This window comes from Phalacrocorax aristotelis, chromosome 1 (assembly GCF_949628215.1).
Source record: "Phalacrocorax aristotelis chromosome 1, bGulAri2.1, whole genome shotgun sequence".
NCBI classification, from domain to species: Eukaryota; Metazoa; Chordata; class Aves; order Suliformes; family Phalacrocoracidae; genus Phalacrocorax; species Phalacrocorax aristotelis.
The window spans coordinates 34,891,771-34,914,538 of record NC_134276.1 but is presented as its reverse complement, the minus strand read 5'-3'; the positions used below and the strand labels follow the sequence as shown (position 1 = coordinate 34,914,538).

Here is a 22,768-nt window from a genome sequence, read left to right as displayed (position 1 = left end):
CTCCATTGCTTTGGCTGCTGGGGTGGCCTGTGTCAGAGCAATGGCACCCAGGAGGCCTTCTGCAACATCCCACCCCGCTCTTCTTCATAAGTAACAAATAGATAACCACGTTTCTGTGGAACATCTGGTATTTTCTACCTATGGTGTCTTGCTCGTGCTGAATTGGCTAAACCCGGAACAAAAAGCGAAGCTTCGGAGTGCCCAAATAGCTCAGGCAAATGTAGTTAATGCGCAGTGTCCATTAAAGCACTGACAGGCATCTAATTCTCAGTTTCCGATACGCTCCTTATGTTCTTTAAACAAACCCTTGTGCCTAACAAACAACGTGCTGAAAGCCACCCAGCGCGTAGATGAAGGCAACGTAAGTGCTCTGGACGGGCTCTGCGAGCTCATCAGGCGCACCAAAAAGCCCGACAGAACTTCAGTCTGAAAAGCACGGCGTGGAGAGCGAGGACAGAATTATTTCTGCCTTGTTTTAGTGGGAAGGGTCAGCACACGCTTTGTTTGCAGGCTGGCACGTGCATTTGCTTTCCACTGACTTCCAGAAGGACAGAGTCCAAAGCAGCACACTGGCCGTAAGGGAAGGCATGGCACAAAGACCCAAGCTCATGCAGACAACCAGCAGGTGTAACTGCAGGGCAAGGAGTTTGGAGGCAGAGGAGAGGAAAGAAAGTAGCAGAGGTGACCTTGCAATGAGCAGAGAAGACATGAGTAAACACCTGAAGCTACTTCTAGCAAAAATGCACTGAAATAATTCCAAATATGATTAACTGCAGCTGTCATTAACACACACCCCTGTAATAATTAAACAGTAGTCCCATAAGTTGTTCACTGAGCAAAACTCATTGTTTTATGGACATCAATATCTCCAACTACTGGTTATGTTTAATAACAGAGAAGAAAATTTTTGTTTTACTCCCAAGTAATTCAGTCCCTATGGCACTCAAAGGCAAAACGGGTTCCCAGTTTATTGTTTAAAGAGCAGTTATGCAGGTACAATTTTACTAGATGTATTTCATCATGTTATTTTGCAGCCTGCTTTAGTGGAAGATCTGAAGAAAAGAAGTAGTAGCACATTTTTTATGACTTACTGACTAAAGGTATCAATTAAGACACTACTAAAGTAGCTTCACTAGAGCTCTTTATCAAAATATGCCTTCATTTGTGTTTCTCGGTTGAAAAAAAGGCCATGTGGAGGAAACACCGCAATGTTATTTTAGTCACTATATATTTTCCACCTCTCGCAACAGATGTATTTTCCCTCTTTCAAACAACTTAATTCTAATCCAATCTTACATCTAAAAGTATTTGTTTCTTGTGCTGCAAACCCGTTTAGAAATCATGGGACACTGAGGGGAGAAATCTGACCCAGGTGCACGGCGGTCACAAGGAAACGGTAACACTGGCACAGGGAGACTGCCATTTTAATTATTAAAGAAAGTCTAATAGTTATGTTTTACGGGGGGAAAAAAACAACACAGTCTTATCCAGGCAATCAGCTAAATTGAAAAACGATTTAGTAGTGATGTATGAGCACAAGCTATGCAAACGTTTTGCTGTTTCTAAGCTAAATCTGGAAGCAGTATTTTTTAAAAAGAATATGTAAAATGTAAACATACGTAGCAAGAGAGAATGCAGGTGGATGTTCATCCCTGGAACTGTATCAGGTTTCTTGCTAATTATAATTTTGGCTTAAAGAAGTGACCTTGCCCACTGCTGGGATGAGTATCTCTGTGAAACTCAGATCATTGTTTGCCCAAAAGACATAGCTAGACACTGACCAACAGCATGCCTTACGCCAATTTAAACAGCTTTAGCCCTCCGCTCCATCCCGACTGCATATTCCTCGCGCTAAGCAACTCCCACCGTTTCCCAGCACAAATATTTGTGCAGCCGCACTGCGCGGCAGAGGGTGGAACCCACCAGCAGAAAAGTTAAGGCTGCACAAATAAATAAATAACGTGTAATACAATTTTCACATTGCCATTGGCCCCAGCTCCCAGAGAAACACATGGCAAATGACACCCCAAAGGGAGCAGCGCAGCCAAGCAGGCCACGCACCAGCTGGGGTGGCAGAGACCTACATGCGGCTCCCACCTCTGCTGGCCTCATGCATGACCCTGAGGAAGCTGCTTCTCTTTTCATGCCCTGGTTTGGTAATCACTGTCCCTCCTTCTCAACTGGTTTTGAAAGCAAGGGGTCTACAAGAGTGGGATGGGACGGGATGCTTCCCCAGGAGACACAGGAGGGGACCACAGCAGCCTGCCTGCACAAGGGATGGCATGAGGCTCTGAAGCCAAGTGAGTACCAGAGAGATGCACTCTGGAGGTATGCTACCCCATGTGAGTCAGATACATTTTAGTCTCATAAAAATGGGCCTAAAGAGAGGTTTGTGACTGTTACCAGCTTTCATTTTTGGATGGGCGTTGGGGAAGAAATAATATTATTTTGACGAAGGGAGCAGAATCTTTAGATTTAAAAGCTCTTTTTTTTTTATTTTTCTGCTATATCATACACAAGGTCACCACGTGAGAAGGCTAGCAAGCCCCCATTTACATGGGACCCCATGGTGCCATTCCTAAAGCAGCTTGAGATGCTGTAACTCCCCTCCACTATTGCAAGAGGAGATCCCACCATCCTGCTCTCAGCTCAGGCTCATACCACCAACATGCACAGGCTTGGGGCCTCATCAAACTCTGGCTCAACACTGGATAAAAATATGATTTAAGGAACTTCCATTTCTATATTTGTTTTTTTAGGTTCCCAGTATCTCAAGCTTTGCAATGTATTTAATCTCAGGCATCCCTGTAGGAAGGAAATCCTAATAATTCCATTCACAAGCATGGCAGGGAAGAACACCTAAGCAATGGACATGCCCAAGATCACACCATATGTATACAGGAGGACAACACTTGAACCAGCCTTCACCCAAGTGTTGAGTTAGCACCCAAACTCTGCACCTTCCTTTCTCCTTGAATACAACACCAAGAAACAGTAGTAGCACTGCCACAACATTTGTAATATAATATATATCTAATCACGATGCTACCATCCTGGTCCTTTGGATTTGTGGATTGGCACCTCCGGCTGTGGTAAGTGCCACATAAATACAGACTGAAACTATTGTGGGTTTCTAACACTGCTGAATGCATAATCATAGAATCACAGAATGTCCCGAGTTGAAAGGGACGCAGGAGGATCATCAAGTCCAACTCCTGTCCCTGCACAGGACAACCCCAAATGCACACCATGTCTCTGCAGGTGTTGTCCAAGAGCTTCCTGAATATCGCCAGGCTTGGTGCTATGACTGCCTTCCTGGGGAGCCTGTTCCAGTGCTCCACCACCCTCTGGGTGAAGAACCTCTTCCTAATATCCAACCTAAATCTCCCCTGGCACATCTTCCCGCCATTCCCTCGGGTCCTGTCACTGGTCACCAGGGAGAAGAGATCAGCGCTGCCCCTCCTCCTCCCCTTGAGAGGAAGCTGCAGACCATGATGAGGTCTCCCCTCAATTTCCTCTTCTCCAGGCTGAACAAACTGAGTGAATTCAGCTGTTCCTCATATGGTTTCCCCTCTAAACCCTTCACCAACTTCGTGGCCCTCCTCTGGACACTCGCTAGTAGCTTTGTATTCTTAATGCACCCAAAACTGCACACAGCACTCGGGGTGAGGCCGCACCAGCACAGAGTAGAGTGAGACAATCCCCTGCCTCAACCGGCTGCAAAGCAGTGCTTGATGCACCCCAGGACACAGTTGGCCCTTGTGGCTGCCAGGGCATGCTGTTGGCTCATGTTCAGCTTGCCGCTGACCAGAACCCCCAGGTCCCTCTCTGCAGAGCTGCTCTCCAGCCTCTCGTTCCCCAGCCTGTCTGTACATCCAGGGTTGCCATGCCCCAGGTGTAAAATCCAGCACTTGCTCTTGTTAAACTTCATATGGTTGGTGATTGCCCAGCTCTCCAGTCTGTCCAGATCTCTCTGCAGGGCCTCTCTGCCCTCAGGAGTGTCAACAGCTCCTCCCAGTTTTGTGTGACCAGCAAACTTAATTAGTATTCCTTCCAGTCCTGCATCCAAGTCATTTACAAAGAGATTAAGGAGTATCAGCCCCAAGATGGATCCCTGTGGAAACTCGCTAGTGACTGGCCACCAGCCCAATGGAACCCCATTTACTATGGCCCTTTGAGCCCGACCCATCAGCCAATTGCTCACCCACTGCATTACGTGTTTATCCAGCTGTACGCTGGACATTTTGTCCAGGAGGATACTGTGAGAGACAGTTATCGAAAGCTTTACTGAAATCCAAAAAGATCACATGACCTAAATATTTACGCATGGAGAAACTGCATCAGAAGATTATAAGGTAGCTTACTCCCGTCCCCAGAGGAAGTCTCTGCTAGACAACATTAGGTATAGAAAAGTTCTCATCACTGTTATTTGACAACTGAATCACAAATTCAGACCATATGCTTACGATATTTTTAAGACAACTGATTGCCATCTACAAACATCTTGCGTTTTCAGAGGTTTTGGTAAAAAAAAGCATCTCGAAGGAGAAATGTGGAACCCAGGGTTTTGCATACCTGGAATACAGCCCACGCAGCTATCAGTTCTTAATTTGCAATTTAAAAGTATGGTTCAGTGATGTTTTAGTGCACGCTGAGTATAGGCTGACAGTAGAGCACAATGAATTTGAGAGAAAACAGTCTATTTTTTCACTGTTATGGTCTTCTGAACTTTACTTGAATTGTAGGAAAGGAAAGGTGGTAGTAAACAAAGCATGTATGAACAGCCACTGTTCTCTTCAAATGCTGGGAGGGAAAGTATCCTCGCCATCCTATGCTTAACTGGAATCCTTCAGATAGTAAATGTCATCTTTCAGAATACACAAGAGTCTTTCGTAAGTCTGTGGTCAGGAAACTCCCAAGCCTCCAGAAACTGTGCCTTGGTAGCAGAAGGAGCAATAAAGGTGTTTGAAATTAAATGGATTCACAACGGAGCACCAGTCAGCTTTAAACTCATCCATTTTACGCTTCCAAGTTTGCCTCCAGTGTTTCCTAGTGCAGGCCAATTTGGCAAGGTGGCTGCCTTTGCCAGCAGCACAGCAACAAACCCCTGACCTTGTACAGCCTTGCACAAACTCTTCTTGGGTCACCTCTAAGGTATTCCCTAGTCACATCCCACAGATGACAAGCCTCTAGGAAAATCTACTTATATAGTCACTTTTCCTTGCTCTTTTAAGTTCCTTCCTTCCTCCTTTTGTTATGGCTTTGCCTGTGCTGAGGAGTATGCTTCTCAGTGTTTCTGAGAATGGTTTAAAACGTGGTTATATCCTCCCTTCTACTGACAAGCAGGCTTCGGAGGGAAAGAATTGCAAAAATCCATGTAGTAAATACAGCTCTGACACAGGATCATCTCTGATTCACTCTCAGCCAGAAGCTACAGGCTCCTGCTTCTCTCTGACACTTCTCTACCAACCCCAACCACACTTTTCTCTCCCCATCCTCTCCCTGCACCGTTTTTGGTCCATGTGGTACCTATTAAACCCTCTGCTGGTCCCATTAAACACATTACTGTGGCAGAAAGCTGACTGGGGTGGGTGGGGAGCACAGGCTGCTCTTGAATCAGCTCAGAAAGACTGTGATGAGCACTGCCAGCAAAGGATATAGGGTGTCCCTCTGTGGGTGTTAAGGAACTACTAGACTGGGCCAGCACTAAAGTAAATTTTCACCCTAAGACTCACATGATTCCACAATAGCGGGGGGGGGGGGGGGAAGCTCAAGGCATGTTACCTGCGGTATGCTGTATGCTGCAGGCAGAGAGAAGGGATAAAGACGCCACTTAACCCACGGCTCTCAGACCTGAGCTAGCTCTGTTCCACCCTCCCTTTGTGTGTTACTTGCCCATTTGTTTTGGAAAGTGCACTGGAAGTCATCTAACATCCTATAAACACACCTGCCAGTAGATGCAACAGAAGTAACACTTGTAAACCCAGAGCTCTAAGGCAGTCAGACAATCAAAATAAGGACAGGACAAGTTTATAGCCGACACTACTTCTCTCAGCAGGCTTTAGAACCCCAAAAAAATCACAAAACAGAAAGAGTGAAACCACCATCTGCAAATGTTTGTAAATCACATGCAACATTACCTGGTTTTCTCAGGTGACAGAAGAAATCATCGTGCCTCACCTAATGTTATCACTAGCCACATTCAGGCAGACAGTTAAAGCTGCTGCGTCCTGAAACTCAACTCATAAATTGCTGCTTCCCAGTCCTCCATTAGGGATCACTAAGCTGATCCAAAAAGGCCAACATCCCTTTCATCTTTAAATACCATCTCTAAACCCTGTTCCAGCATGGGCCCTACAACAAATAAGGCAACTAATGGAAAGACTGGGAAGTAAATGGGTAGAGAAATATATTTTATACCAACAAATGGGTAGCTCTATCTGGATTTTTTTTTACCTAGAGGAGCTTACTGCTTGAAAAGACAGAAGCAGTTTCTGAAACAAGGCAGAAGATAGTGTAGTTCTACTAAATGCCCAAGTATAGCTATGCACTGTAACAGTAATGCTATTTGACGTACAGAACACCTCACTACAACATACTTGCAACAAAGAAAGCCAAAATGACCTCATTTTGGTATGACAGTAATTACTGGATATCCTAAGAGAACCAGCAAGGGTATAGCAATGCGACGTTTTTATCCCAAATTTTCACGCAGTGTAACAGCCCTGAAAATTCCTTAAAAATACACTTTAATATCATATAAGACTATACAATCCTGACTGCAGTAAGATTACTCTAGATCCAAAGCTTTCCAAGGGAAATGATCACCTGGGCGTACAGCTGGTTTGAAAAACAAGTATTAGGTGCCTATCTATTTCTATGAATTTGCACTCAAAACAAACCTTTTATGCAAACATGGGTTTCCAGCTATTGTGCAAGGAAGACACAAAGGTGAGGGAATACCAGGCATGAATAAACGCCATTAAATTTTAAAAACATACATATGAAAGAAAAGGTTAGATTTTTCCAAGAATAAGAAACAATCCAGAAAAAAAAGTCAATGTTGATTCTTTAAGGAGGTCAGTGCTGGACATCATCCCACAAGGTGAGCTTCAGATCCCCCGCTATGACATTCCTTCAGAACTCTGTTGCTTTAACGGGATGGCTATATTTGCTCTGGAGTCCTTGCAAGGGTAATTTTTAAGAATACAAGCTCTATCTAAAACTATTAGAGATATTACTATGCCAGTAACAGGAAACTTAGCCTTCGCTCTTCTCCTTTCTAACACACACAGAAAATCCAGAATTCTTTGTAAACGTGTTGTTCTGCAGTTTTTGTTTTGTTTTTAATGACAGAATTTTGTCATCCCTGATATAAGACAGAAAAAAAAAATATCAGCCAAATGGACGACTAGAAATATATACCAAGTGAAACTATGTTGCAAACACACACAGAAGGAACATAAAAGGAAGGACTGGGTGGGTTTTATACAGTCAAACAGTGGTTTCTTAACTGGGACACACTCTAGTCCGCTGAGGAATCCTCATTAAAAAGCTATAACTATTTTTCCTCTTCTCATTCTGTGAGTCACTCATTACATTTTTGGATGTTGCAACACATTCATGAATAATAAACACATAATGGGAAGAAGAAAAAAAAATACCATTCACACTGGATATTTTAATCTCCATATTTATCAGGGAAAAAAAAATTAAATCAAGAATGAAGCTGAGATTTGTAGAAGTTTCTATGCAAGGAATGCTATTAATCACAGATAAAGTATTTGATATAGCCAGAGGCGAGCCTACAGATATGCACAGAAGTTACAGCATGGCAATGTTAGTATTACTATTATTGTTTGGCCTTTATACAGAGCGAGAGGATGGGGGAGGGATCGCAATGTTCCCCATCAAACCCTCTCCTAAGGGAGAACAGCCAGGCGCCGCCCTTAGCTAAACTGTGCTGGACCCAGAGCTGTACTTTTGCAGCTGCTTTTTTTTTTAATTATTAATTTTCTTTTAAAGGCTTGATAGTTAGTTTGTGGAGACTGCGCAGTCCCAGAAAGTCAGCCGTGCTACAGGAAATTATTGCTGGTATCTTGAAGTACCGGGGAATTATTTATTCATGTTTGTGTTTTAGACAATAACAAAGAACATCTAGCATATGCAGATGTCAGGGTTGTAGCTGCAAGGTTTTCCACTGCTCCAGTCAGATGATAAATTGTTTGCTTCTGTTTTTGTTGTCCTTACAGTCCCGCCATCCTAGGCAGGACATAATGGCTACCTTGCACACTCATCCTGGTACGGATGCAGGCCAAATTTACAGAATTCAGGGAAATCCAGATAAACATCATTTTTAGAAAAATGTTGAGCTAGAGTTCCACAAATAGTTTAGATGCTTATGAGAATGCAACAGGGTATTTGTGCCCTGCTCAGGATGTGAACACAAAAGAAAGGAAAGTGTGTTTATTACTGCTCTTCCAGCTGCTCTAATTAATGGAAAAAAACAAAAGTCTAACTTGGAGCAGCAGGAGAAAAAAAATAGGTTTTGCAAAAAAGTAAGCTTATGTGAGTGAATCCATTTTCTACTGCAACTCATTCAGATGGAGAACTGGTTATTAAAAACTTAACTTGCTTGTTCAGGAAATGATCAATACTTTTAGTAGCAGGCCTACCTGTCCAAATACATGCTACGTTAACCAATTGGTGAATACGTAACTCATGGAGAAGAGAGAAGAGGGAGAAAAATAAAGATTGCAGCACACAAAAAGGAGGGGTGTCAGGGAGCACGGGGCTGCAGGGAAGGTGAACTGACCACTGGAAGGCCAACATTTTGATCTCTCAGAGACATTCCAAGTTGCACAAACAGCTGCCTTGTGTCTCTATACTGATCTTTGGCTGGGTGAGCAGTCCTACCAGCAAACCCTGTAAGATTACGATCCTGTGGATCACTCCAAGAAACCAAACCGTCACTTGACCATAAAAACAAGGTATGGCAGGCAGACATGTTATAGAAGATACCATTGCACACACGCATAAAGGCTCAGTTCCAGAGAGAATTCCTGCTACTACTGTGTGTTCTCCCAAAGCCTCCCAGGAATTATCTTTCTTGACATTGTGGTTTAGGGAGCCCTGAAAACAAAATCAGGAACCTGAGGCTAAGAGAACTAGAGGGCATTATTGCAATCCCAGATGTGATTTTTGTCCTGGTTTCCACTAGCAGGTGTCTTTTATTTAATGGGGGGAGCTCAATATTCTCAAGTAACCTGTCATAAACATTTAGTATTCTCAGTGCTCCATCCAAAGTACTAGGTATATATTTATGTTTATTATTTTAGTCCAATATTATAAACCTAGCATTTCAGTATATATGCTTAACCTTATAGCCCACTTTGTCTTGCATTTACTGAGGGTCCATCAGCTTTAAAGACATCTGTGCTCTGGAAAACATCCCACTAGCCAGAGTGGAATGATTTCAACTCCCTCCACCATAAAGGGACAGATGAGACCTACAGTTGAGGGCAGAATGCTCACATCCTAGGACAGTAGCCTAAATTCTGAGAGTTTCATCCACTCCTTCTGTGTGACCAGTTTTATTTCTTGAACTCTCACTTTTAATGATTCCCCTTTTTAGCAAGATACATTGGAAGTGTATTCCAGCTTTGCATATCAGACAAAAATATACTACTTGTGACTGTGGTCATAGAAATCTTCCTATATTTCAACCACCACTGAAGAACAGCATCAGACTAATTTAATTTTAATATTCAGGATAAGAATAATTAAAGCAGCTTCTCAGTTATCTCCTTCAGGAAGGAAAAAGAGTAAAAAGATTTTTTTTGTTGTTGTTGCATTAATTGCCCATATCCTCAGGCCTGTTGATTTTAGGATATGAGCCCTTGCTGCTTTGCATGAGCTAGAGCAGCTTTCTCCCTGCCACTCTCTGCTCTATGAGAAGAAACTAACCTCCCTACCTCAAGCAAGTATCCTTTAATCCCTTTATTACTAATCTTTAATTGCCTGCACCAGGCTGCTGCTTCCCCAGTAGATCCCAAATAACCTATCCAAAGGTTGTGGTTCCGGGTGATTCTAACTGGGTTGTGTACATTATTTGTACTTACTTTCTAAAAATATACTAATTTCCCTCCATATGATTCAAGAAAATTACATTACCCAGTAAGTGTTGTAAAAGCTACACAAGTCTATAATTTGTGCACCATTCTGGCAGAAGACAGATCTGGAGGTGCAGGAATTATGCAACAAAATTATACAGCACATTGAAAAACTCACTTGTGCCATTAAGCACCAACTAGCAACACCAGACAGCAAACAGGAAAGATACCACCTGTGTCATCAGGAGACGCACATTTGCATTTTTGAGGTGAAAGGACAGCTGGATACTGTAGAGGGAGGCAAACAGGGAGAAGGGAGCACCACGCTTTGCATACAAATCCACAGGAAACCTGGTTCTTCATATGCCCAGGAAACAATTCAGGTTTATAGGCAGAAAAGAGCAGGGTGAAAATCTGCAGGCCAAAGTTAACACAGCGAAGGCCTTTTAACCTACATAGACAAAATTGGGAAAACAGCATATGGTCGTTGAGTAGCTGTGTTGCCTCAAGGGTTGTTTTCTTCCACCTTTCTGTATTCCTTGAAGTAAGTGTGTGTGTGTGTGCGTGCGTGTGTGTGTAATATAAGGTATAAATATATGGCCTTCTCTTTCCTAGTTCTAGTTAACTAAAGAAAACTATAGCCAGGCTCTCACCCCTTTGCCCATCAGCCTTCCACCTTGCAGAACATCTTTACTGGCATAACCACCCAAGTCTTAAAACAAAGGAATTACATTTACTAACCAAGGTCATTTCCTTACCCCTGTATCCAAAATGGTCAAAAAATGCCACAAAGTCAGTTCTCCTAACAGGATTTGGGGCGAGTCTGGCTGTGTGAGAAGACTTGTGTTAGGGTGAGGTTTATTCCATGACTGGGAGGGAAGGAGATAAGAGGGTCCCACTCATGACTTCATTTGATTTTGTATTCAAAACATCTCCAAAGTCAAGCGACTAAATTCCTATACATTTTATGGAAAGGTCAAAATATACAAGGAAATCCTTCCCTCCCTCTCCTGACCTAGAGCCATAAAGGTCTGATTTTATGCAAATATTGTCAAATGTCAGTCCAAGAAGAACTTGAAAGAATAAGGGCAAAACAAGAACATAACTGAAGAACACTACCCTCAAGATAATTTAAATACACTATTGCAAAGCAAACAGAGAAATAAAAAAGTTAAGGTAGATGCAAATACACCATTATAAATTGGTTAACATTTTGACTCCCAAGTATCAAGACTTTTCCCAAAATCATGACCTCTATATAGAGTATACATATACATTCGGTATATATAGGTACAAACACTATAGCGGTGTATATACAGTACAGAATATGGCTATACATACACTATACAGCTTCTGGTGTGCTGGGAAGCTATATTCAGAATAATACTGCAAAGGAATTATGAGGAGATCTGACTGACATCTCCCAGTTAATCTGAAACACCACATTTGGACATTTTCGCTTCAGTATTCCACCCTCTATACATCTTGGCGCACTCAGGTTCTGTTTTGTTATGAAGCTCCTGTCTGACGCTATCCAATATCACAGAATGGTTTGAGTTGGAAGGGACCTTCAAAGATCATCTAGTTCCAACCCCCTGCCATGGGCAGGGACATCTTGCAGTAGATCAGCTTGCTCAAAGCCTGATTCAACCTGTCCTTGAACACTTGTTCATCTACACCATCCCTCTGACTCTGAGCAGAAACATGCTTCTGCTAGCTGTGCTTCTACAAGCTCTGAAAAGATGCCTCATCATCACCCATTTACTTTCATTTTTATTCAATACCAAATGCATAAAGACCTAAAATCCTCTGAAAAAAACCCAAAGGTCACTAGTGAGATAAAATGAAGCTGATAGCAGCTACTCAGTCATATACTTTCCCCCCACATCCCTGGTGGGGCCTTGCTGCCGCAGTGTCCCCATCACTTTCCCCTCGGGTCTGATCACTGGCACCAATCCAAACCTAACAACAGCACCTGACTCCCCACAGAGTTGCTCGGGGCTTTCTGTACCTTTCTCCGTGCTTGTAAACCACAGAAAAGTAAGCCCAGACTGTCTAAAATGAACTGGGAGATCTTGAGCTTGAGCTCTTGGTCATACCCAAGTGGGAAAGCTCTGGCGCTTCACTGATGGCTGCTGCCCACTTAGAAAAGCTGATCATTAATTATGTGAAAAAACTGCCTGTCCACACTTTGTGCTTTTCATCTCATCAAAACTACATCATGCTAACACAATATTTGGGAGAGGAGGGGTAAGAAATCTAAGCTGTAACTATAGATGATTGTTCTTCAACCTTGTTTGGCCGCAGCGTTCAGATTTGAGCCATTTTCGTCACATCTAGCAAAAGCTAACATTAAGTTCTAAAAAAGGACCCAAAAAATTCCTTCAGTAAACAACTGTCCCCACATAAAGTTGGGTGAGAGGTATTTAAATTTCTCACTATTGGTAATGAATTGAACTCAACATTTTTCTGTACACACTGATCTAGCTCCCTGCTATTCTATAGCAGTTTAAATTATCTCAATTTTATCAGCAGGACTACTCAGAGTTTCTTCTGCATCTCATTTCCCTGGCTCATATTCTGACAGTTAGAAGGAGAAAACTACTTTGGATCTACCTTCTTCCATTTCCTTCCCTTTCTAATTTGTTTTACCTAATTTTCTTTCATCGCCAGCTCTGCCAGCTCTGTTCCCTATTCCTCAGGCATAAGAACGAACATTCAAGACACATTTTGGAATAAAGATGGAAGAATTTTATTGTGGTGGCTCCACAGAGCAAAAGCATTGAGAAGTCTGGGTTTAAGCCACCTAAGACATGACCCTGTTCCAGCCAGAATCCAGGTACGGTAGTCACCTCCTCACCTGCGTATCTGGAACTGGTAAGCAGGTTCTACTTCTTTTGCCTGCCAGAAAAAATCTCATGATAGGATTTTCCCCAGAATACTGGAAAAAAACACCTTTAGGTTTTTTATTTCTAATTGTCTTTGGTTTACTAAAAAGAATTTAAAACATGATTTAGAAAGCTGACTAGATAAGAAAGAGGGAGCACACATCAAAAGTATCAGTGACAGTGTTCATAAAGCCACCTTCTCACACCAGTCTTCCAATTTCTTTAACACAGTATCCAAAATCAGTGGTTTTTCTAATACTTCACATTTAGAATAGCTTCCTCTGCTAAAATGCAGCCGTTCTGCAAACTTGAATGCAGTGCTATACAAAAGAACTAGAATTATGCATTTTCTCCTTTAAACCACACCTGCATAAATACTTGTGCCTATTGAGACACCTGCAATAAGACTCCTGCTCAGTCTGATAATAATATATATAGAATGGAAACCTAAATCTGAACATGTACGTAACTGATCCTTCTCTACCTCAAAAAAAACAGGGGAAAAAAAAAAAAAAAAAGAAGGATTTTTATATGGTTGTCCACCACGGCTTAAACCAAAGCTCCAATGAACTATGCCATCTCTAATTACATTAATCACTACAAGTCTTGACAGCAATCTGAAACAAGAGAAGGGAGGATTAGAGAATTCAGGAAAGTAAGCAATATTACTGACAGGTATTGAAGCAAAGAAGCAAGACCTGGAATCTAGTGAGAGTCTTGAAGTATGCAGACTAGTACACAGTGTTTATCACGAATTCTCCACAATAAAGGCAGTTCCCTGTACAAATACCATTTTTCTTCAGGAAAACATGAAACGAGTCATTTTCTTTCACAAATGTGTACAGATTTGGGAAAGGCAAAAACCCCACACCTAGCTAGTAAAGACGATGAGGGGGACTTGTACAGGGACAGCCTCATGTATGACTTGACCTTGCAGCTGCTCATCACATAGCAGTGACAAAACAGACTACAAACCCCATTCCTGATGCAGTTTTTCTTTCAGAGGGACAAACACGACATCTACAAAAGTTAATGTATTGGTTTTGTCACAGAAAAAGTATGGAGACCTCTTAAGGAAACAACCACCTGAAAACATACTGTAACCGTTCAACTGCCTGACCTCTGTTTTAGACTGCCCCAGAAACTACGTCCAGTGGCAAAGCAAGTAGCTAGATCAGACCTTAGGTAATATATTTGCAATAATTCACCTTGAAAGAGGTATGTAATGATGCAATCACCCACTCTCCTCCTGAAAGAGTACAAAAATGATAAAAGTATACCAGTAAATTTGATCACAAGGTATGAAAAATATTTAACGTTAATAGATGTGTCCTGGAAATTTTTCACAAATGGTCATTTGCCAAGAATATAAAAGTATTTTTCTGGCTCTTACCATCTTGCCTGCGATATATTTATGGTCAAAAGCCAATTCATTCATTCATTAAAATATTATACCTGTAATGGTTGAAAGGTTTTACTACGCTGTAACATTAACAGCTGAAAACTGAATTTAAAGAAGCCTTAGTAAATTTTTTTTTTTTTTTTTACAAACCCTGAAGACTAAATCTGTTAACCCATAAAATTTGTTCGACTAGGAAAACCTAAGAAAAAACTAAAGGTTTGTTTTGGATGGCTCAAGATTAAAGTTTCGCTTGAAAAGGCATGCAGTGAAAGACAGCTGCACAGAGCAGAGAGATACCCAAATACATGAGGAAAAAGCTCAGCACTACTTCAGTGGATGTAAGCAGCTGCTGGGGGACCTGTTCTCTGCACAGTTACATGTGGGTATAATTCCCCTCTCCCAGAAGGAAACATAAAAGTAAAATGCTGGCACACGTCTGCCAGCACAAGGCTGGAGAAAGGTTTACAGTTCAATAGACTGCGGATACATCTCATTTCCACAGTCTCCACTAACACACCACTAATCTCCTCAACGCACCCCCCAGCAGCTTCTCAGCAGTTACCAGAACCTGCCTCAGCTTTGTCACCTAAGCTCCCCAGTCCATTTCAACTGAAATAAATCTACTCTTCAAATGGCTTTAGTTAAGCAAAATAAATTTGGCAGAAGCAGGAGGGTTCCCGTGTTCAGCTGGCAGGTCTGGGGGTGGCAGTATATGCTGGCAGAAGAGAAGTGACAATCTGCTGGGGGTGACCGATGGGGAGGAGTGGCAGCCATCACAGCCACGGCAGTCATGGGCACGAAGGCCAAGCACCCTGTACTTCTTGCACGCTCCACGGCCCTGTTTCTCCTCGGGATACCAATGCAAACTGCTACTTCCAGTGATGGCATCTGCAGAAACTGCCCTGGAGTATGCTCTTTTCCTAGAGATTTACTGTTCCTTAGGTAACACATTATTATCATAACGTGTTGGATGAGTCAATGTTCCTACAGCAGTATATGAACGCTAAGTATGGTCACCATCCGTTTTCCGACTAGTCTTGCTGTCCTTTTACCCACAATACCACTTCCCCTGTTTTTTATCTTAAAAAAATAGCAAATCCTGCGCCACAGGGTAGCATAACCTCCTCACCTCTTCAATTTTTTAACCTGGTGACAACGTGGGCTCTTTGTTTCCCTCAAACGTATCTGCTGTCATTCTCTTGACCAACACTGAGACCTTGGAACTTCTCACCAAACTTCCTCTCTTAAAATTAAAAAGCAGAGAACAGATGCCAGGATGCTGTTCAACCTCTTCTTGCCCAAAAAAGGCCACTGAAGGTCCGCAGCAAGTTGTGGATCCTACAGCTTTCCCACCAGCAGTTCCACTTCTCAACGACCAGCTAGTGTGCCCCGCTGTAGAGTCCAAGCACACCCCAAAAGCATCCGATACACACTTAACACGTGAGCTGCTGGAAATGACACAGGGGCAGTGTCTCTCCGAGCAGCAGCAAATGTTGAAACAGAAGCTGCAGGAGCAGATACCGTGTGAGCAATCTTCTGCCAGGGCTCGGAGCATGCTCGGTTTCCTATCTGAATACCTGAAGCGTAAACGAGTTGCAGAACAAGGTCAAGCAAGCTGAAACACCTCATTAAATTTCATCGATAGCTGTATGCCCAGGTACTTCAGACACTGTAACTGCTTAATGTCACTATTGTATTAAAGGACGAAAGAGACAGGAATAGCACACTGCAGGTGAATATGGAATAGTACGTTTTAACAAGAAAAAAGATATTTCTGTATGCACACATAAATAAAAGGAAATTAAAGTTATTCTGGGGAGCAGACAAAATTACACCTTCACTGGCCACAGATGTGCTGGACTAGGGACCGTGTGAGAAGCTTGCACACACCCAGCAGATACAGAATAATACGTTCAACAAAAACACCTAATTTGACTATCTCAATTACAGTTACAGCTGGCACCACTGAGGAGAGAAAACCAAACCTGGCAGAGAACTCAGTCCTATCGCTATTTCTAACCTTTGTTAATTCGGTTGTCCAGGTGCATAATTATCCTATACGCACACAACTTGCGCTGTTAGGTGTACAGTCAGTTATATAGCTCGGCTGTTCAATGGTATAATGTTCAAATTTGGTACGCCCCCAAGATGGACATAGGTCGCTTAACAATTCTGTAAATTTTAATCTCAGTCTAAAACACTTTCACTTCACAGCCAACAAGGAAATAAAACTCACTAAATATTACAAACACAATAAGATGTCATGAGGTGGGAAACTACAACCCATGACTGCACTGTCAAAACAGACTTTGTGGCGATATTTGTTATCGCCTCCATATTAACCCACGTCTTACCCAACTACTGCAACATTAAAATAGGATTCAAAATTTACTGTTGATTCTTTGAGTTTGCCATTTCCCGAGAAGAAAGTTATTAAATAACCTGATTAGAGCTCTTAAAAACTGAGAACATCCAACATGATTTGTACTTTATTCGTGAGTTGGATCCTGTGTCTCCTGGAAATCAATACAGCATTATCATTAACTCCAATGAATGTAGTGATAGGCATGTGGGCCAAACCCTAGAAGGCTGTACTCTCATTATTTTCTTAAACGTGCACATCTCAATAAGGCAGCTGAGGAAAGCGTTTTTAGAAATCATGTTCGAGAGAAGTACTTTAGAACTTGCGTATTTCCAAGTAAGTGGAAACACTTGTATACATGTTTTCGAGAAGTCTAGAGATACTGATTTACAAGAACTTAGGCTCCTCAAGTTTCAGCTTTTCTCAACAGGAAAACTTCCAGTAATGACATCCTGTAAAGAAAATGCAACTTGTTACCTTGAAACATTCACAGGATATTTCAAAGCGCAAATGAAAAAGCCCAAATCAAGACCACTGTGCAAAATATTGAATACCAGATCCTGGCATGCTTTTGTGTACCATGTACCCTAGCGCAGGTACAATAAAATAAATTTTCTAAGTGTTAAAGTATTTCTTCTGTAAAGTATATTTATTTTAGTGCAGATGCCAGAGGAAAAAATGTGTCTGCTATATTAAAAAGAATGAACTGTGGAATTATAAAACATCATCTCTTAACTATCTAGGCTGAAGTGCAATTCCCAGGCGAAATTAAACCTTCAGCTTTATTGTGAAGCTGCCTGAAAAGGAACTCTGCAGGTAATGCTTCAACTTGATTCAAGCAGTCAGTCGTGTGTTTCAGGTTACAAAATTATTTTACCTCCATAACTTCTGCTGTTTTAGTGACTGCCGGGTGTGCTATGCTGCCAAGCCATACACACACATGTCCCCATCCCCATCTCTGGTGTCTGCTTGCAGCAGCGAGATCTGGCAGCAGGAGAGGCGTGCCCGAAGGACAGAGAGGTGGTTAAGGGGAGAGCGGGCTTGCAGGTGCCGTGAGCCCTCAGCAGCTGACTTCTGAACGGTGAGCGACATCCTTGCCTATCTAATAGCAAGGGAAATTTCTTCACCCCTGAATATAGCTGTCAGTATGCTGATCAAAGAAAGAAGGTACACCAGCCTGGGAATATGAGGGGACTCTGTACTGACGGGAAAAGTAAGCGAAGAAGGTGAGTACCCAATATGTTGTCTCCAGGTGGCACCAGATGTTGATGCTCTGGAAGAAAGTGAATAGTATACAATACTTATTCAGAATCCCAGAAGTCAAATTAAGCATCAAGAAAAAAAGGGTCTTCCTGACCCAAGAGAAAACCAGCCAAGTTCTGAAGCATGACATTTTATTATAATCTTGTCCAAGGTAGCAACATGTGCTACAATATACAGAAAGCACTACAAATAATCTTGTTTTCTCAATCCAGGGAAGAACATAGGTGAACAGAGCACACTTTTTCCCCCTTCTACGTGCACTGGAAAAGTCCTCCACCAAACCAGGCCAAAGAACATCTTTGAGAAGGAAACCCCATCTCACTTTAAACTCTCCCAGCAAATCCATCACAATGCTTTACTGCCCTCATTGCTACTTATTATTTCAAGGTACGACATAGCTAACTTCAGCTCCCAGACGCTGGATGTCTCAGTAGGGTCAATTAAGTATCACATATTTTCCTTGCACATACGAACAATATATACAGGCATCATTGCCCCTTGCAGTCTCTTCTGAGCCGAATAAACTCTGTACACCCCCTGCATTGTGAAGCTTGGTTTCCAAGCCTCAGATCACTTTTGTCACTATGCTTTTACTAGTATTTCACATCCCTCCTCACGTGTGAACAGCAAAACCAGACACAGAATTCCCGTGATCTTACTAATGCCACGTACTTTCCTATTTCTGTGCAGTATTCATATTGCCTTACAGCCAAAGACCACACTTCAGTCGCAGCATTATAATGAAAACTCCTGTTGAGATGATTCCCCGCACAAATTCTTAAGCCTTCTTTCAAATTACCTGTTTGAAGACAGTCTCTTATCCTGCTAGTGTAACTACATTCCTGGTTCCTTTGTATCTGGCCGCCTGAAAAATGCCTTCTTCTGGATGCTAACCATCTAAAAAAGTGATTTGGAATACACCACACTAGTAACTCATTCCATACATGCACAAAACTGCATGTAATCTGTTGGTAACGACGAGATATCATCATAAAAACTGCGAATATAACGATATTAAACAGCCTTACACCAAGATCCAGCCCCCAGGGGACACCACAAGAAACAGCTGCACTCCCATAGAAGACAGGCACGCCTCAGTTCCTCTCTAAACTAAGAAAGATTTATGAAGCAACTTTGCCAATGTTTGTGGTATTTATTCCACAGTGACTCCATGGCACAATTGTTTTAAACCCACACTTCACTGCAGAGTTAGATATATCAGGGACACAACATAGGGTGAGTCTGCTACAATGGAACAGTTGATGAATAGCTTAGGAATTTGGGAGATACGGGTTTTTTACAATTCAAAACACTGAGAAGCAATTTGCTCTAGTTCTACTGTAAATTGGTCTTTAACAATTGTTAAGTCATTCTGAAAGATTCAGAACAAGTAAGCCCTGGCTTGTAATTTATTTCAGAGGCTCCATTTTAAAGTTTTCAATTTCTCAGCCAGGAAAACAATGAATAATGCGAGTAAGGAAAAGCATTCATGCAGTTAACCAAAGAGCTTTAGGTTCGATTCTCTAGTTTAAAAAATTCAGAAACAACTGGGTGCCAATCAGTCAAATACATAGCCTATTAATTAATATTATAATTCAGCAGCTTATTTCCATGTTCATAAACTTATACACAGTATTGACGAACCGCCTATTAGGCAGTTGCTGAACACTTCCAACACAAGATGCTGCTTCCAGCTGCTTGTAACTTGGCCAGACTGTGACTGTTTGGGTTGAAATTTTCCAAGTTGAATGTCTGCCTGAGGCTAAATTTTGTTCCATGTGTTGTAGAGGTTGCCTCTGAGGGAGGGGTGTAGAAAGAGGTAGACTGCAATAAGAACTTCTTCAGAACAAGACCAGGGAAACTGCTGTCTTTCAACATTAACAGAAATCTCTGGCAAACTTGGAAGGCTATAGCGCCCTTCCAGAGCTTGGCAACATTTTTGAAATCTGATGTGAGGACTGGAGCCGCTATATCAGAGGTCTCCTTTGTGCTACCCCCATGAAAAATCCATCTGCATTTGGTCAAACGTCCAAAGACGAATTGCACTTTGTGCATTTTCAGTAGGTATTTGTTAGGCTGTGTCCACATTCTTCTCAACTCCCCATGCCGATCAGATGACACAGTCCATCCCCCCAGCAATAAGCAACTTGTCCCCCAGCGCCCGTGCAGGACAGGGGCGCAGCTCAAATAATCGTGCTCCGAGCCAGGGAACAGCAACGGGCGCCAGGCTTTCCATGTAGGGGCTGGTGGAGGCCACGAGGGCACCAGGTACTTGGGACACGAGCAGGAGTCCTGCTTCTCCTCACCCTTTCCCTGCCCCATCCTACAGGTCTTTGCAGCAAGACAGACCACAGCCATGACCTACCACCACTGGTTATCCTCAACAGAGAGCTCCGAGAGCAGAGTCGCAGGTGTTACGTTAGGAATGCAGCCGATGAAGGATGGCGACACGAGTATGCTACCCTAGGCTGCCTATCTGCTTTTCAGCGCTTTTCCTGAGGGAAAGAAAACCTAGGAAATTACACACAAAAACCAGTATTAAAAAAATGTGACTAACACAGCAGAAGTTAGGAATTACTAGAACTAAGTGGCCTACGGTAATTAAAACCATTTCCTAGTGCTTATATGCATGGAGGTCAATCTCTAATTGCAACCAACCTGGTCACATTTTTTTCCCCACAGAAGCTTTGCTATAATTAAGACACAAATTCCTCTTTTTGCCCTTGCTCTCTAGAGCATCACCTACACACTTTCAAACCACAGAGGGAATTATTTCTTTTCTCCCAGGTTCTTTTATGCTTCTCATCACTACAGTAATTTGTAAGATAAAGGATACTGTTATCCAAGGGTCTTTTCAAAGATGGGAAACTAAGAAACAAAAGGATTAGCGCAAAAAGCTATACTGAGTGAGCAATTCTGATGCTCAAGACTTGCATTTCTAGCACACTGAGACCTACAAAACATCATCTGTATGTCGAGCGTGAACAGCCATTGACTTTTGTCCCAGACAGACAAGTCCAGCAGAGCTGCATGGCGGACCCCAGGGACTCAGGCCAGGCACCCAAAAAAACCAAAAAACCAACAGCCCACGAGTGAAAACCTTTACATTTACATGGAAATCGTACAGGAAAGGCAGGGGCTGCAAAATCCAACCCACCAGCCGTCTCAGGCGTGAAACCACCTCTCCCTTTGCACATAACTGTCTGCCTTGGTCATGTCACCTCTTGTCACCGCTGCCCGGCCAGGATGCTGCTACGCCTCGGTGGACGCACCTCTGGTTCATCACCCGAGCTGGCCGGGAAGGACGATGGCAGATGGCATCACGACAGACACCATTATCGTGCACGGGCCCGGCACGGCCTGATGAGCCTGGCTTTTTTACAACTCCTGAGCACTTTGCTTTGCAAACTTACCGACAGGGTAGGGCTGGGCGAGGTGGAGAGGTAGTACACATATGGAATATAGAGTATATAGAGATCAGCTATAATCACTGGGTGGCAGGCACGTTTCACAGGCCCTAGATACGTGCACATACAGGGGTATACAAACAAAACTGCTTAAATACTGAGCTTGTTCCCTGCCTCAGAAGCAGCAATTGAACAGACATAGTTTAGGGGAAAAAAAAAAATCCCACAGAGCAAAGTTAACATATTCCACCTTCATTTTAACACCGGCTTCTTGTCTGCAGCAGTGAGGCATTCAAACCACCCTGGCACCCGATGGCCTGAGCTGTGCGGACACATGGTGCCCCACATCACTTCTGCCAGTGGGTGCCCTAATGCAAGGCAGCACGGACTGCGTGAGAGTCTTCAGTGAGTCTCTGCTGCACTAATTAATGCAAAAGAGCAATGCCCGCAGAGGCCAAGCCTCTAAATTCCTCCCCAATTTAACAAACTTGGGGAGAGGGGGAAGGAATTTTTTTTTTTTGACCAGCATCTGTAAATGCGTCCATGTGCGTAAGCAGCTAAGTTTTAAAGTTCAGAGAAACATAAAAAGCCTGTATTTTCCACGGATTTCCACTAAGCAGCTAAGCAGAGTAATTCCAAAATTCACTTAGAAGATGTTTCTGGAGAAGAGGCCGTCGACCAAGTTTCAACCCAGTGTGTATTTTTATAACCAAGCTGTAAACTACATAAAAACTACACTTATAATGGAAATGCTGACAAAGGCATAACTACTGCAGTTAGCTATGACATCTGACCACAAGTCCTCCTTCAGGAAAAATTCCCTCCTCCTTTTTAAGGCTACTCAATAGCAAGGTGGGGCAAGGAGCGGGGTCGGGAGAGAGTGTGATATGCACGGGTACCTCTGCCTTATCCTTTCGTTATTAATTTTAGCGACTCTTATTCTACTTATTTCCCACACGTGGAACGAGCCACCCCGTTTTTGCCATAAACAACCAGAGGGCCTCCTAAACCCATGACTCACTCCGCAGGCTTCTCCTCCACCCTTGTGCGCGACTATAGCAAAAAGGTTGCCAGCTGCAGCCGGTGAATTAACATTATTTTAGTGGGTTTCGTTTTGGTTTGTGTTTTTTTTTTTTCCGGGAGGGGAGAGCGGAGAGGAGCAGAGACCCGGTGCAACTTCAGTTAGGTGGGAGAGGGGTACAGCTGAGGGGGAGCTCCTCCGGCTCCCCAGCGCCGGCCGCCCGAGGGACACGGATACCCCCGGGGCCGCCCCTGCGCGACCCCGTCCCACCGCCTCACGCACGCGCCACGGCCTCCCCGCCCAGGGCCCGGGG

General features: G+C 43.0%; 1 protein-coding gene across 3 annotated transcripts in view; it reads right to left on the bottom strand.

Moving 5' to 3' along the window:
- ELF1 (E74 like ETS transcription factor 1) overlaps positions 1–22,768 on the bottom strand; it is a 96,311-nt gene that overhangs the window by 72,880 nt on the left and 663 nt on the right. The window contains exon 1 of one of the 3 annotated variants that reach the window (XM_075087749.1): positions 20,393–20,538. The exons of the other annotated variants lie outside the window; for them this stretch is intronic. The gene's annotated coding sequence lies outside the window, so the exon portion shown is untranslated. Of the gene's footprint in view, positions 1–20,392; positions 20,539–22,768 lie in introns of those variants that run through there. 3 annotated transcript variants of the gene reach the window in all.